Source organism: Mixophyes fleayi, chromosome 7 (assembly GCF_038048845.1).
Source record: "Mixophyes fleayi isolate aMixFle1 chromosome 7, aMixFle1.hap1, whole genome shotgun sequence".
Lineage (NCBI taxonomy): Eukaryota > Metazoa > Chordata > Amphibia > Anura > Limnodynastidae > Mixophyes > Mixophyes fleayi.
Window position 1 is genome coordinate 107,992,817 of NC_134408.1, and position 20,786 is coordinate 108,013,602.

The 20,786-nt window shown below is 40.6% G+C and overlaps 1 protein-coding gene and 1 long non-coding RNA gene across 2 annotated transcripts in view; one reads left to right on the forward strand and one right to left on the reverse strand.

The window, feature by feature from the left end:
• The window catches only part of MYL1 (myosin light chain 1), a 427,496-nt gene that overhangs the window by 285,063 nt on the left and 121,647 nt on the right, over nt 1–20,786 (reverse strand). The window lies entirely within an intron of this gene.
• On the forward strand, nt 897–13,942 carry LOC142097975 (uncharacterized). Its single transcript, XR_012678288.1, has 3 exons — nt 897–1,138; nt 9,431–9,570; nt 12,518–13,942. It is a non-coding gene; the product is annotated as an uncharacterized LOC142097975 (long non-coding RNA).

The window sequence follows — 20,786 nt, forward strand, 5'->3', positions numbered from 1 at the left end:
ACTCATTAAATAATTAGCCCTACCTGCATTTCACCATTAAAATAATAGCCTGCCTCCCATTAAGACACCCTCCACTTCCACATTATAGTAACATACTCCTTTCCTCCACATTATAGTAACATACTTTCCTACACCACACATTATATTAACATACTCTCCTGCTTCCCCCGCACACACACATTATGTTAAAACCCCCCTTCCATCGCACATTATATTAGAGCATACACACTAGATTAACATATACTTACCTTGGTCCAGCTGTTCTGTGTTGTCTTGCTTCTCTGTACACACGTGACAGCACCTGGTCTGCATCCATTCCATGGTACACCGGGGCTCTCACAGATTGGATGTTGCACATAGAGGGAGGGAGGACGGATTGTAAGGATCCGTGGCCAATGATGGAAGGAGGGGCCAGCCGCCAAGTAATAGAGGACCGGCCCAAAACAGTCTGGCCCGGGAGGCATATGCCCCTCTGCGCCCAGCTCAACCCGCCGCTGTCTTCAGCTATTTGGCAAGGTTTGGTAATCTTTGTTAGCTAAACATTTTCTAAATTTTTATTTGGTCAAAGTGGGGGTATATACAGAGGTATGACGTACCGCCTCTCCTCCTTCTGCCTTCAAATACCATTCACTTACATTCCCATTACATTCTTCATCCCGCCATTTCTAAATTTCTACTTTGACTACTGGATATATGAAAAACACGATTTTGATTTCACTATTGTGCTACCTTTTGAAAACAACTGTTCATTCCAGGCTTGGGGTATACATTTAGGTGACCTGAAATTTGATACAGTAGGAGTTCTAAATTCTGAAATTATTATTGCCAAGGGATATTGCTTCAAAACAACACAAACAATGGTGTTTTTAGAATATACACTGTCTTCTGAAAAAAACATTGTGTAATTTGTGTGGGTTCTGCACAAAAATATTGCAAACCCTGAAGTTCGAATGTGGCCAGACTAGAAAGTGCCAAAATAGCCAGTGGAACAAGTGAGAAAAAGGCTCAGCAGCTAAAGGGTTAAGCACAGCTGAACATTTTCACTTCCTCCTCTGAACCTCCTTATTTGGCTTTATCATTAACCAGACAACACACCCACTGGAGATCAGCACAAATAGGAGGGCAAGAAAAAAAAAATGTAAGTTTCAATGTTTTCTTTTAATTTTCTTATGTTTTAAAACTTCCAGTGTAGGAAGCTTTGAGACATTGGTTTTGCCTGCTCCTAAAGGTTTGCAGAGAAGAAGTTAAGCATGGCTGGTAAAGAAACAAAAACGTTTTATAGTAGTTAAAACAAAAACTGTGACTTTAGGCCTAGTTTCTGGGAGGAGAGAAAAAAATATGCTAATGCAATAAAGGCATGTTAGCTGTGTGTTCAGGGTCATTGAAACTGGGCAAGGGACTGAGGAGGAAGAGGGTTACATTTATTATAAATGAAACCGTGAAGGACAGAGTTAGTGCATCTAAAATTCCTCCAAAAACAGACCGGATGTTGTCCCACTTCTAAATGTTTCTTTTCAGCCTTCCTATACTTTACTTTTGTCTTGTTCAGACTGTTGGCTTATGTGCACGTATTTCGTACTTGCACTTTTTACCTCCAGATTCTGAAACTAGTTGTAAACAGCTACTGTATATACTGGCTTTTTACACAGCATAACGGATCAGGAACGTAGCTTGCTGCAATCCTAGTTCATGAAGTGTGTGGATGACGTTAAAAAAAATGCAATACGTTTACTGCAGTGCTTGAATGTATTTACACTATAAACCTTTTTTATATGGCTATAATGAAATAATTTTTGGCTTTTTATAACTATTAAAAAGAGAAGCTTATTTTAATTTAAAAATATGAGGAAAAGTTAACTGCAATATCCTGACGTAGGGGTACCCTATGGGGAAAACCGTATATAACAATACTTTTATCTCAAGTTACCTAAGGATAGGTACACACTACAGGTTTTTCACCTGATTATTGTGCCAATTACACGTTAAACGACCATTCGGTCCAACGATAATGTTTTATTCTTCCAAAGCACATGGTATCGTTTTGTATTATAAACGGACTAAAAATGGATGGATGCTGTGCCAGTTCTGCAGTGTGTACACCCTCGCGACCAGCAGTGAGGGCAGATCTCCACAGAGTTTACAGAGTCACAGGGGTATATTTAGTAAACTGCAGGTTTTGAAAAAGTGGAGATGTTGCCTATAGCAACCAATCAGATGCTAGCTGTCGTTTATTTAGTACATGCTACAAAATGACAGCTAGAATCTGATTGGGCGCAATAGGCAACATCTCCACTTTTTCAAACCTGCAGTTTTGTAAATATACCCCACAATTTTTTCAGCCGATAACTATGACAAAGCGCACAGATCTGTAGGTAAATCTTGTATAGTGTGTGCACATGAATCGGCATGCTGATCAGGACTTTCAGTCGTTGGTAAAATCGTTAACAATATCACATTGGGAGAATTTTTCTGTAGTGTGTACCTAGTACACAATGATAAACTGTTATTGCTAGATGCTTGGCACACAAGTTATGTAAAACAATGTAATTTAATCCAAAATATTGTTTAGAAATGTGATTATTAATTCCTTGCTTGAAAGCAATTGTAGCTAAAAATCATTTTTATTTTGTCACGTTTCTTGGAAGTGTGGTTTAAGGAGAAATAGACGATAAGAAATGTAATTTATAAAACATGCAGATGTTCAGATCATTTCTATTGGTCAGATGCATTCTAGCTCGGTGATGGTCTGCATATGGCCCTTCGAGCCTTCACCTGCAGGCCACAGTCTCTCTAGCTCATTCAGAGGTACACATTCTGGTTTTGTGAACTGCCCCCTGAAAATAAGTCTATGAATACTTTTGCGGCATGGCAGACCCGACTGGATTTGTGAGTTAGTCCATTCTACCATCACATTAGGGATCGCCCAGTGGACTGCTGTGTGAAGTGATTTGCAGGAGTGTCCTCTTGGCAGGATGTCAGGCTGAAGAGTAAATGAGTCTGCATTGTTTATATGTGAAGTGTTTTTAGTGTGTGTTAGTCGTATGTTTATGGCGCCTATTTACTAATGTCCGCATTTTATAAAAGATAGTTTTCAATCCTTGTTGCTTAGATAAGATTTGAATTATCTTTCAAATGTATCAAAAAACCTACACAGGAAAAGCAGTTATAATAAACTGCTGTTCCTGTGAAGTAAAAAACGTACTTATCACTGCCTCTTCTCAATGCGATTGTGATCTTCTTTCCTTCTTTTAATCACTGTACACATGCGCCGACTGAAAATCTCGAGCAAGCGCACAGAGAACAATACTGTACAGCACTGAGCGACAAACTCAAATCATGTGACAGGGAGGGATCACATGATCCCGCCACACATGCGCTGACCGGCTCTGCGCTTTGGAGCAGAGCTGACAGATGAAAAGTTTGAATTAGGGAAATGTACACCAGCTTGAGCTGGCGTACATTACCATGAAAAGATTCCGAAAATTTTGCATTTTTGGAAGTTGATAAATAGCGTTAGGGAGCAGACCCCATACACTTTTATGGGGACTGCGCTGTACAACGAACAGAAATGCAAAGCAGCAGGTATCTACGATATCTGCTGCGATGCTCATAAATGGTGTTCATAAATTTCAACTACACTTAGATTTCCAGTGAATCCCGAAAAACTATTTAATAAATAGGTTCCTCTGTGTCTCTGTAAAGTGTATAGAGATATTAAAGCAGAAAGGTGTGACCTAAAAATGGAATATAAAAGAAATGTTTTTAGCACCCAATGTCCCTTTTTGTTTGACCAAAATATTTATTCCTTCATGCATTTGTAAGTACATTCCCAAGGGCTTACATTTTTCACAGTGCTGTAAAGCAAGCTAACTAATTTTTTTTTCTTGCAGTATCGTGCAAATATTTGCCTTTTCCCCATGTGTCTTAGTGAGCTAATTATACTGTCATACTAAGGGGTTAATTCAGTGGTGTGCTGCCAAAATTTTACTTTGGCCCAATGTGCCACAAAATCAATGTATTACATTTGCACCAAACATTTAAATGGACATGCTGTCAAGTGCAAATATCTTATATGTAATGTATTGTGGTGTTCTGCCACAGATTTATCATGAACATGCTATTACAGCTGAAGTTAAACCAAACCGTGTACTTTATTGCAGAAAAATACACTTGACATGCATGGTTTGGGCAATAAAGTAGCACTTACTGTAACTTAGAGGTACATCTAACATGTGCTATGGTAAAATGTTATTTAATGCGCATCATGGAAAAAGAATTACCATGTACATCAGACCCAACTCTCCTTTCATGTGCTTTGATTTCACCTCATATATCACTACATGGACAAACAAAACTCCAATAGTCTCATATCCCACCAGATAGCCAGTATGTCCCATTTAGTTTCACAAGCCACAGGATAACTATATGGTATATGAACCTATCGTGTATTCTCATATGCCGCTGTATACTATAAGGGGCCACATGTAAGCCTTGTGTCACAATTATGCCTTCTCCATGGCCCAAGGTACATGTGTGGTCCTCACAGACCTGCCAAGATGCAGGGTCCTCCCTGGGAGCAGCAACTGCTCCACTGTGCTCAGTATAACTATCCCTCTCAGGGGCAAACGCAGGATTTGTAGAAGGGGGTTTCCACACCACACCACCAGCATGCATGGAGGCATGGCTATAATATTAGACAGTGCTTGGCAGCTCTCCAACTCTTCCTATCCCTATAATATACATGGGCAATGCTGCATGCACTGCTGTTAGGTGCACGCAGCTCTCCCTTTTCAAGCAGAGCCGTGTGAAGCGGAGGCAGGGTCCAGCCACCTCAATTATACAGTGCCCCAGGCTCGGAGGGGGGTTTCTGGGCACTAGAACCCCCCCCCCCCACTCGGTTTGCCTATGCCTCCTTAAGACGGTCTGTCTTTTGGAGTAAAACAGAGTTTTACCTTCCATATTGTAACTTTTTGCACCCTATACCTTTTCATGCCAAAAGGCTTCTATCTGGTTTACAGAATTCAGTGTAATTACATCCACTTTGTGTATTTATGTGATGGCTATTTATTTTTAGTCCTATTCTGCCTCATTTAATGTGCAGGGGTTGCTTCCCATATATAGCATACTTGCCAACTTGCTGAAGTTGGCTTCAGGGAGCCTGCCGGGGGAGGTGGGCGTGATGGGGACAGGGCTCCAAAATTTGCATCATTTTGGCCCCGCACCGTGACGTAATGACGCAATTGCGTCATTTGCCAGTAGGTGGCGGGACCAAACACTGCGATTCTTGGTGAATCGCGGCATTTTGGACCTAATTCTGCCCACTTCACTAGGAAGTGGGCAGAATTCTGCCAGATGCGGGAGATTGCCACACTCTCCCAGGAGTCTGTGAGACTCTCGCAAAATGCGGCTATCTCCCGGACATTCCGGGAGAGTTGGCAAGTATGATATATAGGACTTTCTGGTTCTTGATGGCAGGTAATGGGAGGATGGCAGGGGTGTGAATTACAGAAAAAAATTATACACATTATGAAGAAACCTCCTCACTACCATGGAGTCTTTAAAAAAGGACCTCTCAGGTTTGTGAAACAGTCTGCTTCATACAGTGTTTTTTGCATGTATTAAAAATACTACTATGCTTCTTTCACATGGGAGAGAGCATAAGATATCAGTGCACACTATCAGGGCCGGATTAACCCGAGGTCTTACTGGGCTATAGCCCAGGGGCCTCGGGCATCCAGGGGGCCCTTCAAAGTTTTCAGCAGCATTATTGATGGGGCGGGGGCGCCCCCAGCCCGATCAATGCTGCTGAGCACAGTCAGTTTAGTCCTCCGTCCCCGGCGCTCAGTAAACTGTTTACTGAGGAGATCTCGCGAGTGAACTCTCGCGAGATCTCCTCAGTAAGGAGCTTACAGCGCGCCGGGGACGGAGGACTGAACTGACAGGTAAGTGCTTGAGGGGGGGGGCAGCGGGTGGCTCACATTGGGGGCCTCACGGAGGAATGGAGGCGCCCTTAGCCCAGGGGCGTCCATTCCCTTGTAATTTACAAAACAGCTTCTCTAAGTGGGTATTTTGTTACAACACCAGTCTTAGGTATCTTGCCACTAATTTAGTCCTGTTGTAAAAGGTGGAACTAGTTGCTGATGTCAGTAAGACTCCAACCTACATTTGAATGCCTGCAGGAGCAGGGAATGTTTTGCCAAGCTCACTGACTTGTTCAGGACAAGTACTTTTAGTTATGTCCTTTAAGTAAGGACATGTTGAATCTATGTCACCTGACAGTAAGAAAAACAGAAATCCGTGCAAATAAATGTTGGAACAGCAACACTCGACTAGCCGGTGAATGAAGAAATTTGGCATCTGCACAGTGATAAATGTTACATTAAACTCTGCTGTTCAAGGTCACAAACATGGAAAGGATCACGCATTCTTTTTTCATTTGTTTTTCCTGTATGTGTAAGCATTACCTTCTCTAAGTACCTTGGACAGAAGATAAATGAAATATTATCATTTAAAATGGGATGGTTTATTTCCTTAGAGATGAATTCCACTTTGAGAGCAGCTAAGTTTAAGGAAAGTGGGTTTAAAAATAATTTAAATGTACATATTTTACATTACTGATGGGGGTTTATCCCTGGGGACCATGCCAGTGGGGACTTCGATGCACTCTAGCCTACACAAAGAGCTAACATAATTACAAAGCATACCACAGTGGAAGTTAAGCTAAACTCTAGGATCCACGTCGCTAATGCTGTCACCTAACTTTTGGGTGTTCTTTCTATTGATATCAATGGATATACATCTTGACTGCTTTAAAATAATGTTCTGGCTCCAGTATTTGAGTACTGGCTCCTGAATTTTACATTACATTCTATTTTTCACCCCAGCATTAAATTAAATAACTTTATTTATACTCAGTCAAGTGCATTTTAGCCATACTTACCAACTCTCCCGGAATGTCCGGGAGACTCCTGAAATTCGGGTCGGTCTCACGGACTCCTGGGAGAGCAGGCAAGTCTCCCGCATCCCGCAACTGCCGGCCCAAGATGACGCAATTCGTAGTGAATCGCGTAATTTTGGCCCCACTCCCGTGACAAAACGGCATTTCTGACGCGGGGGGCGGGGCCAAAATGACACGAGTGTCCGCGCCCCGCCCCCTCCTGCCCCTCTCCCGGACAGCACTTGAAAAAAAGTTGGCAAGTATAATTTTAGCATGTATCCCTTTATTCAGATGTTACCTCCTTTTCTAGCCAAGTCAATTATATTAAGAAAAACTTTTCATACTGCATTTAACACTATTTGGTCATGCTATGTGGTGCCACAAAAACAGGCAAAGTGGGGAATAGGTGCATAATGTCATAGACAGTAAGAAACTGCTTTTATGCTGTGGATGATATGGCTGTTTCCCATACAAATCTTTGCAATTGAATTACAGAAAAAAAATTATACACATTACTAAGAAAAACCTCAAGTTTATATTTTTGACAACACAAACCTGTTAGTCATATCCATTCCTCCCAACATTTTATGCCAGGTCTGCTTTGAAAATGGCCCGTATGTCATATAATGGGCATACTACATCCCCCAGTGGTGTGCCTAGGGATTCTGAAGGGTTATGCAGCCCTAATGCTTCTCCCCCTCTAAGTACACCCCTGTATTACCGTGTACACCATATGCAGGTGCGAGGCAGGCAAAACTCCCAGCAGGTGGTAAAAAAGTTGTGAATGTCGAGAACAGCCCATTAGAATCAGGAATGTCCCTGCTAAAGTGGTATTTCAGGTATGCATATGTCTGGAAATTTCCATTCATCTAAGTTGAGTACTACAAATGAAACTAAATCTCCAATCAAAGGCCTAGAATTCTACACTGATAATTATAGTCTCCTCTCAGTTTTACAACCCATTCACACCTTCATCAGTGCCAAAAATTGCAGCACCTGCAAGGGTAGAAGGCTAGTTGCAAAGCAGGGGCTATTTGCTGTTTTTGGAGAAGGCAATGATCATGATAGGGGTTTTGAATGAGTTAGCGGGAGAGAGCAGCATGGGTAAGAAACTTTAAAAGTAAAATAAATGATGATGACGCATAGATCTTCAAAGTCTCTGCTCTGAGACACAGAACAGCTGGTGTGTGTCATAGGACTCATACTTGCCTACTTTGGCAATTTCTTTTCTGGGGGGCAGGTGGGCGTGTGCGGGGCTTGGAGATTTGTGTCATTGATCCTGCCCCCAAACCGGCATCTCCATTTTGACCTTTAAACAGCAGTGAGCCGTTCCACAAGGACGCGTGAATCGCGTCACCTTTTAAGCTTAATACGCTAGCCAGTATCCGAGAGGTTGCTCTGAGTCCGGGAGAACTCCCAGAAGTTCGTGAGTCTCCCGGATATTCCGGAAGAGTAGGCAACTGTGGTCTAACCGCCCGCTCCCTCATCCATATCAGCAATAAAGAAAAGGCAGCACCTTCTGCCTGCTGCTGGAGCAGCAGTGTCAGTAAACTTGTGCTCACATGCTCTGCAAGCTAAACGCCTGTTTGCAGAGCATGGAGCAGATTCAGATATCCCCTGGTATTGCTCCTTTTGAAAACAGTTGGTGTGTAGATTACAAGTCAGTTCAAACCTTCCATTGCAATGCCAAGCAACCTGATACTCTTCAGGGACCGCATGGATGGGTCTCTGACCTTCAGAATGGCCGCACATTAACATTAATCTCAGTAATAAGTTAAACCAATTTAATTCATCAAAGAAAGAGACACATATCTGTTATTGAATATCAATGAGCATATTGATCCCTATATGTAAATGCATATATAAATAAAGGATTAATAAAATATAGAGGTAACTTATTGACATAATGGGGTAACACGTTGCTGTAAACTCACCTCTGAGAGTGGTTTAGTAACTTCTTATAACATCTTGCCTGGTAAACTATAAGGGTTATATGTAGTTTATAATTATATATGATCTCTGAGTTATGTCTGTAAAGTAAAAGATTTTGTCTCCTATGTTTGTCTATGTGTTTCCCATAAATGAAAGAAAGGTTGAATGGTTTGTCTATATTCCTAATACACTAAAGGGGAGTTGATGACAGAACTATTGGGATTTAGCGACTAACACAGATTTGTTGGCTTGTTGGTGTGGAGGTCAATAGATGTGTGCTACTTGGGCGCTATAGAACCCGGGCAAACAAAGATGTCTATGATTGTATTGGGATAAGGCAGATGTTTAAAAGGGTTTAGTAAAAAGATGTTTTTGACCATCTCAGTTGTCACAGGTTTCATAGGCAATTTTGATGTGATGAAAATAGTGGATGAGCCTGGAATTGCATTATACACCAATAATTAATGAAATTGTTTTTTTCTTAAAATGTATGCTATTTGTCTTTATAATTATAATAATAATAATGAGTGATAACACCCTATATACACATTCCTACTACAGGGTGCCAAGCAAAAACGAGAAGGAAGAAAGTGACCACTGACTGCGGACACACCCAACAGCCATTAGAGCAGATTTCTTAGCAAGGATTTCTCAAAGCATGTTCTGCTGTAGTCCAGTAAGTCTCCAGCATCAATGATTTGGTAAGTGTATATTGAATCCACAACCATAGAATTAAGTCTCTCACACTTTAAGATCACAACATTTAGCACTACTGATAACGCAGTGGTGCTTTTAGGCACGTGTATCATAACCAAAATATGTATAGTTACAGGAAAACTTGTCAATAGAATAAGAAAACATGAAAAGGACCCAGGAAAGTAATTGTGTTTTGCCGTAAGGTGCATGTTTGCACAACAACATTTCCAATCCCAATCACGCTCATGTAGCGCTGGGCACATATGCACCAGACTAGTGATTACAGATGGTTATAAACAGTGGTGGAATTCAAATAAATTAACAACTGGTTCTCTGCCCTAATGACCGTTTTAAGTATACAAAAAGATATCCATATCAAGAAGCAGTTATCTAGTCAAACCCAGGTGTGCATGTGTGTAAAAAATATTTATTATTTTATGCTGCTAATATCAATATAATAATAGTAATGAGTCATGTTATGCCACACCATAGTGCCCCCATTTCAAATGAAGCCACAGTAATGACCCTCTTCATCACACACTGCCATGCTGCTCTACCCACCTTCGCACTCTGCCGTGCTGCTTTTGCCCCTCAAAATACTGCCGTGATGCCTTTGCTTCCCCCTTGCTTCCGTTCCTTCACTTACCTTTTCTCTCAGCTTTTTTCTTTTCTTGTCTTCTTGCTTGTCACCGACTCCTCTCTGCGCCGCTCCTCACTGAACGTCAGGCGTGATGACGTCACACCCAACATGGGAGGAGGAGTGCTGACGCCGCAGACAGGTGAGTGTTTAATTTTTTTTAAAGGGCCTGCTTACACCCACCAACGAAGAGGATGGACTCAGCCTGTAGTCACCGGTTCACCAAACCGAGTCTAAAATTAGGTATCTGTTCTGGCGAACCAATGAGAACTGGCTGAATCCCACCACTGGTCATAAAGCTTGACCCAGTTCCTAACATAGAAGACCCTGCTCCATCATATGTTTCACAATGAAGACACTAAAGCCATTTACCCACTGGATTTAACATCATGCCAGTGTTTAGCGCTACTAAAAGCATGTAAACTGGTATGGGTATGTAACCTATTGGATCCGAATACCCTATACCTACTTGCGCTTGTGGTTGGGAGTCTAATGAACAACGCGGCCTGTGCGGTATTACCATTATTACTATGATCGGCGAGCTAATTGAATCTACCCCATTGAGTCAATTAATGGCATAAGTTTAATTGTGAATAAAAATGAAAAAAAAACAAAGCAAAAAAAAAAAGCATGATTCAACCAAAAGCATTGATATTCTGGCCTGGTTATGGATAAGCATGGGGTTACTCTTTGTAGCCACCACCAGGCTATAAGGCTGGGCTAGTCTCACTATGCCAGGGACACCTGCAGCGTGGGGTCCCGCTGTCACAGACTGGAACTCCCTTGTATCCAAGACTATTCCTTATGAAGCTGAATTCCCTAGTTGAATTGGGCCAGCAAACATATTAAACCGTCTGCCTAGGAAAAGCCAGCACAGGGTCTCATCCTAACACCCCTGTGCAGTGGGTTATAATGTTAAATTGTTACAAATAGTATTTTAATGTGGGGCACTGTTGGTACAGGTAATCTCTGGTGACCATAAACTGCTTAGGTATGCTGGTGCTTGTAGAACTACAAATGCCACCACCCCATGGCTGCCATAGCATTCTGGCTTATGTAGAACTACAAGTGGGAGCATACCCTGCATCCAGTGCCCAATGGATCCTGTAATGTACATGGTAAAATACTAAAAGGATAACGTGCTCCCACAAAAGTCCCTTTTTTTTTTTTTTAAATTTAAGTAAAAAATTAGTGTTATGTAGAATTGAGGTAAAAGAACAAATGCTATGTTTTTACATAGGATTTGGTGGGACACGATGAGGCTTAGTTAAAGATTGTTAAAACCTCTTCTCAGTGAACTTCTCATTTGCATGCATAACCATCTAAAGTGGTGAAAATTGTCATTAATTGTGGCTTTTGATTGGTCCTCTCGCTCAAGCACCCCCACTAAAGTTTCACACACTGTTTGGATTCATTTCATGATCCAATCCTTCAAACAAGCTGATCTGGTTGAGTTCTCAGGGATTTTTCAAAAACATCTGACCTCAGGGGGATATTTACTAGCAAAGTACAAATCTGCAGAAACTCATAACAACCAATTGGCAATTAGCTTTGATAATTGCAAGTTGGGTTATGAAAACAAATGTCAGGTTGCAGTGAGTTACTTCACATTTGCAATTTGTTAGTGAATAACCCTCTTTGAAGATTTTCTACTAATAGAGCATTTAGATACAAGGGGTCTGAGTCATTAAGGAAAGTAAGGCACGAAAAGGAGTAAATGTTCTCTGGGACAAACCATATTACAATGAAAGGGATGCAATTAGTTTATTATTTTGCACATAAGTTAAATGCTGGCTGTTTTGTCATCTAGCGCACAAATACTTGATAGCTTTATTTTTACACTGAAATTTAATGTTAATCTAGGACATGCCCTGCCCAAACTATAAATCTGTCCTCACATTTTAAGTTTACCTCCCCCTCCAATGCAACATGGTTTTGCCCAGGTGCAAAGTTACTCCTTTTTTATGCTTTGCTCTTCTTAATGACTCAGGCCCCATGTTGTCAACCTATGACATGTGGTGTAAGGCACTTACAGTATCTGCTAGAGTAGCCATTAAATATTATCACATGGCAATTGTTTGATGATCTGTGTTTACCTATGGGATCTGCTATAATTGCTTATTTAACCCTATGTTAGGCCAATAATACAGACATGGATGCATGTCGCTCCACCAATGGCCAGAGACTATAAATATGAGTGAGAAGGAAAGTTAGGCATGTTTCTTATGAAAAAAATGTGCCCACTTACAAATTTGCCAATGCATCCAATAGGTCCAATATGTTATTATTTATCACTGAATTATCTTATGTTGCAGATTTGACTGAATACAATAAACCATTTTGAGTCTACACTTCAAAATACCTTGTGGAAAGAGAACCATTGTTTAATTGTGTGTGAACACATGGATCTAGTAACAGCATATACTGAAGCATGTTGGCCGATAATGATGATATGGGAGCGAATTAACCATGCATATACTTCAGATTCTCCCCCTATGGACTGGGGGCTTCAAAAAGGAGACTTCGGCATCCAAAGCTGGGTATTCAACTCCCACAATGAAAAGTATTTTGTGGTTTGGGATTCTGTTTGCTCCTATTGGAAGGTGAACACTCCGTTTGAGCAGTGTTTATTTTTTTCTGGACCTCTGTTCATCAACAAATCAAGGCAGGGATTAGCTGTACCTCCATTATTCGTTGTCAACATATCCGATACAGATATTTTAAAGCCTGTCTCGGCTTCGACGGCGATAGCACACATGCGAAAAATTGGGGAGTTTGTGTCTAAGCCATAAAGAAACACTAGATCATGATATACAAACTGTATAATTTGCTAATGTGATTTCTGTTGTCCTTTGTTTGAAGTAAAATGCAAGAATTTAGATTATGGGGACAGGATATTTGAATGAACTTAAATGTATGACTTTCTGTTTTAGTGGGAGGCCACAGCGCCATGTAAAACATCCTGTTTTTTTATATGTATTTTTGGACAATGTTCGAGCAGTATTTTTTGGGGGGCGTGACATTGTGATGAATCAAGCATCAGTGATGGACACTTCTGTACAGATGGACTTCAAAAATGGGACTGGGGGTGTTAAACTGTATATACAACTGGTGAAGAAATAGGCACATACGCACAAAAAAATATGCCCTGTGTCTCTGCATTTTTCTGGTTCATAAATGACTCCTTGTGATTTCAAGTATCTTTATGTACATTTGGGGGATGATGATCTTTAGAACATATAGCCAAGACATTATGCACCATGCCCTCGATCCATAGTCCTATCAACACAAGCCGCTCTCTTTCCCTGGATTCTATGCCGCCTTTGCGATACCAAAGACTAGAGTCAAGCTCTGGCAATGGTGGAAATACTGAAGGTGCAGCCGCTACCTGGCCCGAAGGTGAGGGACATCTGTTCACCCTCCTGAAACCCCTATTCTGCTCTCAAAGAGCAGAGTGGAGGCCTCTTCTGAGGCATGCTATGGACCATGTAGGCTAATAAGAGGCCTCTGCTCTTTTGAGAACATAATGGGAGGCTCGGGAGGCTAGAGCAGCTTTGCCAGGCACCTGCCCAAATATTGCTTTGGAACCCGACGAAACACAGTCTCACCCCTGCATGATGGCAGCTATGTTTATGATACATAAGAATTTTTTTTTCTATAAAAGCTGAAGTAATGCTTTCATTAAATGGTTCCTCCACATTAAACACTGCCTGTGGGCAGGTAATAGTAAAATTATTGTACTCATTTATCTAGTACCTTCTACAAAATGACAGCTAAAATCTGATTGGTTGCTATAGGCAACATCCCCACTTTTTCAAACCCGCAGCTTAGTAAATCTAGCCCTGGGACTCTTATAAGCACCATTGTTACTAAACTATATTTACCATCCACTCCTATTACACAACAAATCAAGGAAAGGTTTAGCCGTACCATCATTATTCACCAGTGCTGTATGGTGACACAGTTAAACCTACAAGGTTGTCCACGAGTGACTGGTCATAGTGGTCCATGTTGTTGCATACTTCCCAATAGCCCAGATTGTGGCAGGACTGTCCCAATTCTTGGACACTAAAAGGTGCATGCTCTGTCAGAAAATGTGTGTGCCTTCATGGGAATGTGGGCATGGTTGGGGAGATCTGGGTTTGGTTTGCGCAATAGGGGCATGGTTTGGGTGGATCATGGGAGGGATGTTTTTAGCAATCTACTTTTTTTTTGTATTCTATGTGGCTGAAGAAAAAAAAAAAAAAAATATTTTGATTTGTGATTTTTTAACTGTGGACTGAATTCACTGTACAGTGGAGGACTTAAAATATATTATGACAGATAAAAAAATGGAAATATAATTAACTGCTTTGTACAGAACTTCAGAAATCCCTTTCATTATTTTCTTGGCATTATCAAATACAAAACGGATGAAAGCTCAGTTAAAATGCATATTATTTACCCAGTGTTGCAATAAATTGAAAACATGCCTATCAGGTAGCAAATCTGCAAGACCCATTAGATTTGGACTATGACTTAGGAAACAGTAGACAGCCAATGAAAGAACAGCAAGTCAGCATTGAAAACCACATCACAGAGTGCAGGGTGCCAAGCACTGGTTGTGTTCCAGACTTTAAGTAACCAATCATATAGCAGCATTTTTGTAGTTTTCAGTTCCACCCTATTCTCACTGGCTTCAGCAGAGAATTCTATGAGATTAGAGTCAACTGCAGTATAATTAGGATCATGATATTAAAAGATTGCTGTAGGCTAAACCGGCATTAGGAGATAACATATTTTTAAATTGCATTGTAAATATCCGTGGGTATCACAAGTTGTCATATAAAAATAATATTCATATTTTTAACCATTTTACTACTGTTGTATTTACCACATATCTACAATACAAGGCAGGTACATTTTACACAATAGATGACAAGCTTGTACCCTTCAAAATAGTTGAATATAAATTCATCAAGAAGTACATCTTGTACAACTGATAGAGTCTGTTTGATAAACCATCTGGAACACAACAGTCCTAATAATGTTAACTGGACTTTCTTTGCTTGGTTACTCTTCTATGAAGCCTAACACTCAATGCTTAATAGTGACTTCTTGATATATCTCTGGGAATTAATTGTTCTGGCTATGGCTCTGCTCACCAGCCCCTTCCTCTGCTAAACCTTACTAACAATCAACCCATTTCCCCTACAGCCTTATCCTGAAAACATCGGTTTATGCAACCACACATTTGCTGCTTAATTAAAATACTGATTTTGATATGCTATTATAAATCTAATCTATCTATATACATATCTAATTTATCTATCATATCTATCTAAAGTGAATATCTTTTTAAATATTTTTTTTCAAACCTCCAGTACATTTGGACAAATGCAGAGTAAGTCCAATTTGAAAAACATTTTTTTCTTGTGCCAGAAGCATTGTCTATCTTGTTCCAGCTGTTGCCATGTGACAGAAGGGTCGTGGCCGAAAATTGCTGACTCCAAATAGGTGACTTGGAAGACTTTTTTTCTTCTACACACATACCATGACGTCAGGTGGGTAGTAGGTTTGCCCTGAAATTGGATACACTTTAGTTACACTCTAGGACAGACATGCGTGAAAGATTCACAGCAAACGTGAGAAGGCTGAACGGTTATTGTTCAGCCTTTTTATGTCCCTTTTCTTATTGCTCTCGTCTCTTTCTCTTCACCCTTTACATATGCTCCTTTGTCTTGCCTTGTCTTTTCTCTCCTCTCTCTGTTAATTTCTTATTCCTCCCATCATCATAATCATCATCATTTATTTATATAGCGCCACTAATTCCGCAGCGCTGATCCCTCCCAAATCTCTGTCTTTGAGTCCTCTTCTCTCTCTTTATACCTTTTCTTTATTTTCATTCCAAACAATATCTTGATATGAGCTAGTTCTCTCTCATATTGTCTTACTTTGACCAAGACCCGGGTCTATGGCCCAGTTGGAATTTTTACAGTCAGCCATGGAAATTGAGTAGGCACCACGAAGGGTCCAAATGCTATTTCTTACATAGCCCTAGCATTAGCCTTAGTTGTAAGTCTAAATCCACCCACAAGCATTGACACTATGCTTCACTTCCAATACCTATTCATAACAATAAAGAACAGGTCAAGTTATTTGTACTATTGGATGCGTAAAAATTTAGCTCTGCCATCTTGATTTGTTCTGTAAGAACAATTGTGAACTTTTCATATTTTTGATATACAGCTGCAAGTTGTTTTAGGAAGAAAATAGCCCACTACTGTCTTAAAGCAGTCCTGGCATAATCAATATCAGGGTTCCTTCCACTGGCAAAAATGTATGTAGAATCCTAGGTAGAGGAATGGTATATTGTGAAGGTCTGGAACTGATTGCATGGACACCGTGATCTGCCCGAGGTACACAGCTAAACAAGTTAATGAAGGCTAAAGTCAGAAGCAATGTTATTTAGTATATCATAAGCATAAAAGCATAAAAACATAGGTGTCATCCTGGATGATTGATCATGTTAATAGATATGTCATTTAAAACAACTTTAAATTATAAATTAGGTGTAAAATGAGCTAGTCCAATAAAACTTTAAATCTTACTTTATCAAATCCTTAATATGTGGTCAGATTCATGACTAACAATGATTTCCATCAAAAAGAAAAAAGATAGCAAGGTAATATGATGTAAAGAATATCTTTGCACATATCAAGCATACTTGTTTAAAAGTCTGTTACCTTTTACTGCACATTAATTTTTTTGTGAATTTAAATGCATTTTTCATTGATTGTTGTCCTTGCTAATGAGAACTTGTTTATGTTTGGCTATTATGTTCAAGGCTTATTCTCAAAATGGCATGTCAAAAACACTACAGTAACTCTAATATAATTCTGTGCTTTGTTCTTCTAGCTGAATTTTTCCATGTCTCTGTCATGTGAGGTGATGGGCCTCATGATCAGCAACCTCACGCTGGATTGCAAAATGTGCTATTACCAAAGTTTTCACCTGTTTTAATCCCTTTCATGAAACTTTACTGTGGACGGTCTCCAAAACAACACCCAATTCTATTTACACACCTTCCCTTTCTGCCAGTAGTGAACCAGACTTTATCAAGGTTACAACATGTGTTTTGTCAGGGTTCAGCATATACATTTAAAGGGAGCAAAGAAAAAACAGGAATCTCTACAAAATACCAGATAGATGTTTAGATAACTTTTTTTATTCGTTAACTAATTTGTACCTAAATACACATATGTGATGATGTTTATGACTAAACCACGTAAAAGTGGGAAAAAACTGGCAATTGTGCTGTTGCTCCAACTATTTTAGCGTAATCTTTGGTTTACATAAGATGGATAAATTTTGCCCATTTGTTTTGTGTCTCCATGGCAAATTTTGCTTATGCTATTGCTTAGGCCAGGGCAAAGCTGAGGGGTAGGCAGGAGAGGTAGAGGCTTTGGATGAAAAATCCAGTACTCCATTGTTTCTTTTCTTGTACCAGTAGGAGAACTATGTCTTCAATATGATGTTTGCACCTGATTGTAACCAGTGAAGATGACAACCTACTTTTCCATGGTTTGTTATTTAAGCACAAGAACAAAGAAATATAAAATATAAGCTTCACAACAGGGCTAGACTGTAACAAGTTGTTATGCCAAGCTCACATTGAGAAACCTGGATGGGCATGGTTTGGAATAGTTTGTGCAAAAAATGTTGTCCACATAAGGTACAAAGGTGCAAAGTCAGATTAAAGCACTGCCTACTTGACAGTTTGGACTTTCGACTCATTATACTGAACTTTTTCTGCTCATATATTAAATAATTTGACTCGGAAAAGGAGACTAAGGGTCTGTCATTTTTCTAAGGGTCTTTTGTGCAGTAATTGAGTACATTGGCTTATTGCAAAATTCCATTGGCTAGGCACATCCTGTGGATCTAGAATTTCCAAACGACATTTTGAAGTTAGTGATTAACATCAACGTAGAGCAAGTATAGCAGCCTTAAAATTTCTACTATAACCGCTACTTGAGACTCATTTAAATAACTTACACACGAAAACTAAATCTAAGTTTGCAAAAATTAAAAACTAAATTAGCTGTAACTAGAGCATTATGCATATGGAGCATCCATTGCATCTGCACTAAAGCTGCCATCTTGCCACGCATAGCCCGAAAAATTGCCAGTACCAGGGCATCACATGAGAGAAAAAAGGCTTTTACACGATGCTGTACTGTGCTGTGCTGCTTAGTTATAGCCGCTGATAAATATTATTAATAAATATGATGGTATAAACATCTATCTACAAAATGGTGCAAATATCATTTTTGAACCTGGTATAAACTACACTATTCTTAATTTTTTAGGAGCTAGGGTAGCAGTGGACAATGCTTGCAGGACATCGGGGAATTGCCAGAAATAAATCAATTTAGGTTTTCATGAAAATTATGGCTTAGATTTACTAACATTTCTAAAAAGGAAAAGTTTAGTTTTAGAAGTTTTCAGAAGTCTCCCAGGAGTTTATCTTGCTGTTTGGTTTACATGATGATTCATGGTCTTGGGCCCATAGTTTGATATTTAACAATGACATTCTCAATATGTTTTATTACTGTTTTATTTAGAAAACATTAATTTTAAAAGATGTTTTGAGAATAAATAAAAGTAATTTATAATGTAAAGTTGTTTTAGTTTTTTATTCTCATTTTTTTTAGTAGAGTTGTTCAAAAGCAGAATTTTAAACTACAATGTTTATCAATTCCACTTGTAGCTCCTGTGCCGCTGGATACCTCTGGGTACTGGAAGGGGTGCTTCGTTTCACAGTCAGGGTAGTCTCACCTATTCCTTCATTTCTCAAACAGAATGAGTCTTCTTTCTTTGGGTTTGCAGATCTTGACAGGGGATGACTTACCTTGGTGTTGACTCTAGAAACCCTTGACCAACTTCTTATAAATAACTGCTGAACACACACATACGATTATTAACTAACAATGTACGTAAAGGCTTGTAGACTGAAAATTAAAGGGTAAAAAATGCAGTCTCTGATAAGGTTAAAGTGGTTATTATTATTATTATTTATTTATAAAGCACCGCAAAGGGTATGCAGTGTTATACAATGGGTGAGAGCAAACATCAAGTAACACAAAAAACAATCAGCATATATAGCACATCTATAGTCCAAGCATGTGACAGTTACACGATGAACAGAGGAGAAACAAGTTGCATAGTACAGGATAGGGAGGAGTACCGGGTAGGGATTGGGCAAACAGGAGCTTATCAGAATGAAGCAGGTCAGTGCTCAGGAGCAAGGGCAGAGGAGACAGGGCCAGATATACTGAGGGAGAGACTAGGTGTTACGAGCCGCGGCGGTGCCCAGCCGCCGCGACTCACTCACCTGCGTCCCGGCCGTCGCTATGGCGACCAGGACGTCACTTCCGGCCCTGACCCGGCCGTTGCCGGGGCAACGAGAAGACGCTTCAGCGCTGCGTCCCGGCAATGAGAGGAAGCCGGGCGCAGCGCTCACCATATGTTCTAGCCTGTGGGCTAATTAATGCAGCCTATTAATTATGCTGGGGGCTGTGTCTAATTCAGAGCTAGGCTCTGATTGGTGACCATTGGTATTTAAGGCAATGAGGTCTGCTGCCTCATTGCCGGTTATAGCTCCTGTGTTCCAGTCTGCTAACCTGCTAGTTCCTGTCCTGTATCCTGATATCTCTACTTGACTCCCCGTGTATGACCCTTGGCTTTGATTTGGACCTTGCTCGTGTTTCCTGTGACCCTGATCTTTGGCCTGTATACCCGTTCTGCTATTTGCCTGTGACCCCTGACCTCAGCTTGTTAATCGATACTGTTGTCTGCTGCCGGCCCTTGACCTCTGCGTGGACCTGACTCCTCTTGCCTGGGTTCTCCCCAGCTGGTACGCACTTCACGACCCTCTGTCAGTCTGCGGCCCAGTCTGTCCCCACCATCAGGGGCTCCAGTGAACACCTGACTGGCAGAGTAGATTCCGGGTTGTGTTGTGCCGGCTGGAGGGGTTCCTAACACTAGGAGATCAGGTATAAGGTGCTAGGCATGGGTGCAGGGGTATAGGTTAGTGAAGGTAGGAAATGAGTCCTGCTCATGAGAGCTTACCTATCTAGAGGAGTGGGGCAAGCACAAAGGAATGACACAGAGTTGGGGAGGGGGTTTGGGGGCAGTAGGCGATGAGTTAGGAGGAGGGCCAATAAGCTTTGTTGAAGAGATGAGTTTTGAGGGTGCATTTGAAGCCTTGGAGACTAGTGGATAAACTCATTGGGTGTAGAAACAAGCTCCAGTGGGGAGTAGCACTGGGGTAATGTTTAAGTTGGGAGTAAGAGTGGTAATCAGTGCGTTGTTGGCATAGTGGAGAAAGTGGAGAGAAGAGGTTAGAGATGTAGAAGGCAGAGGAGTGTGATTAAAACGGCTGTATAAATATATACAATCAGTCACCACTTTGTTATGCACACCTTTATAGTACTGGGTAAGACCCCCCCCAACAGCCTGAATTCTTCATTAAATGGATTCAACAAGGAGCCTGAAACATTCCTTAGATATTTTGGTCCATGTTGACATTATATCATCATG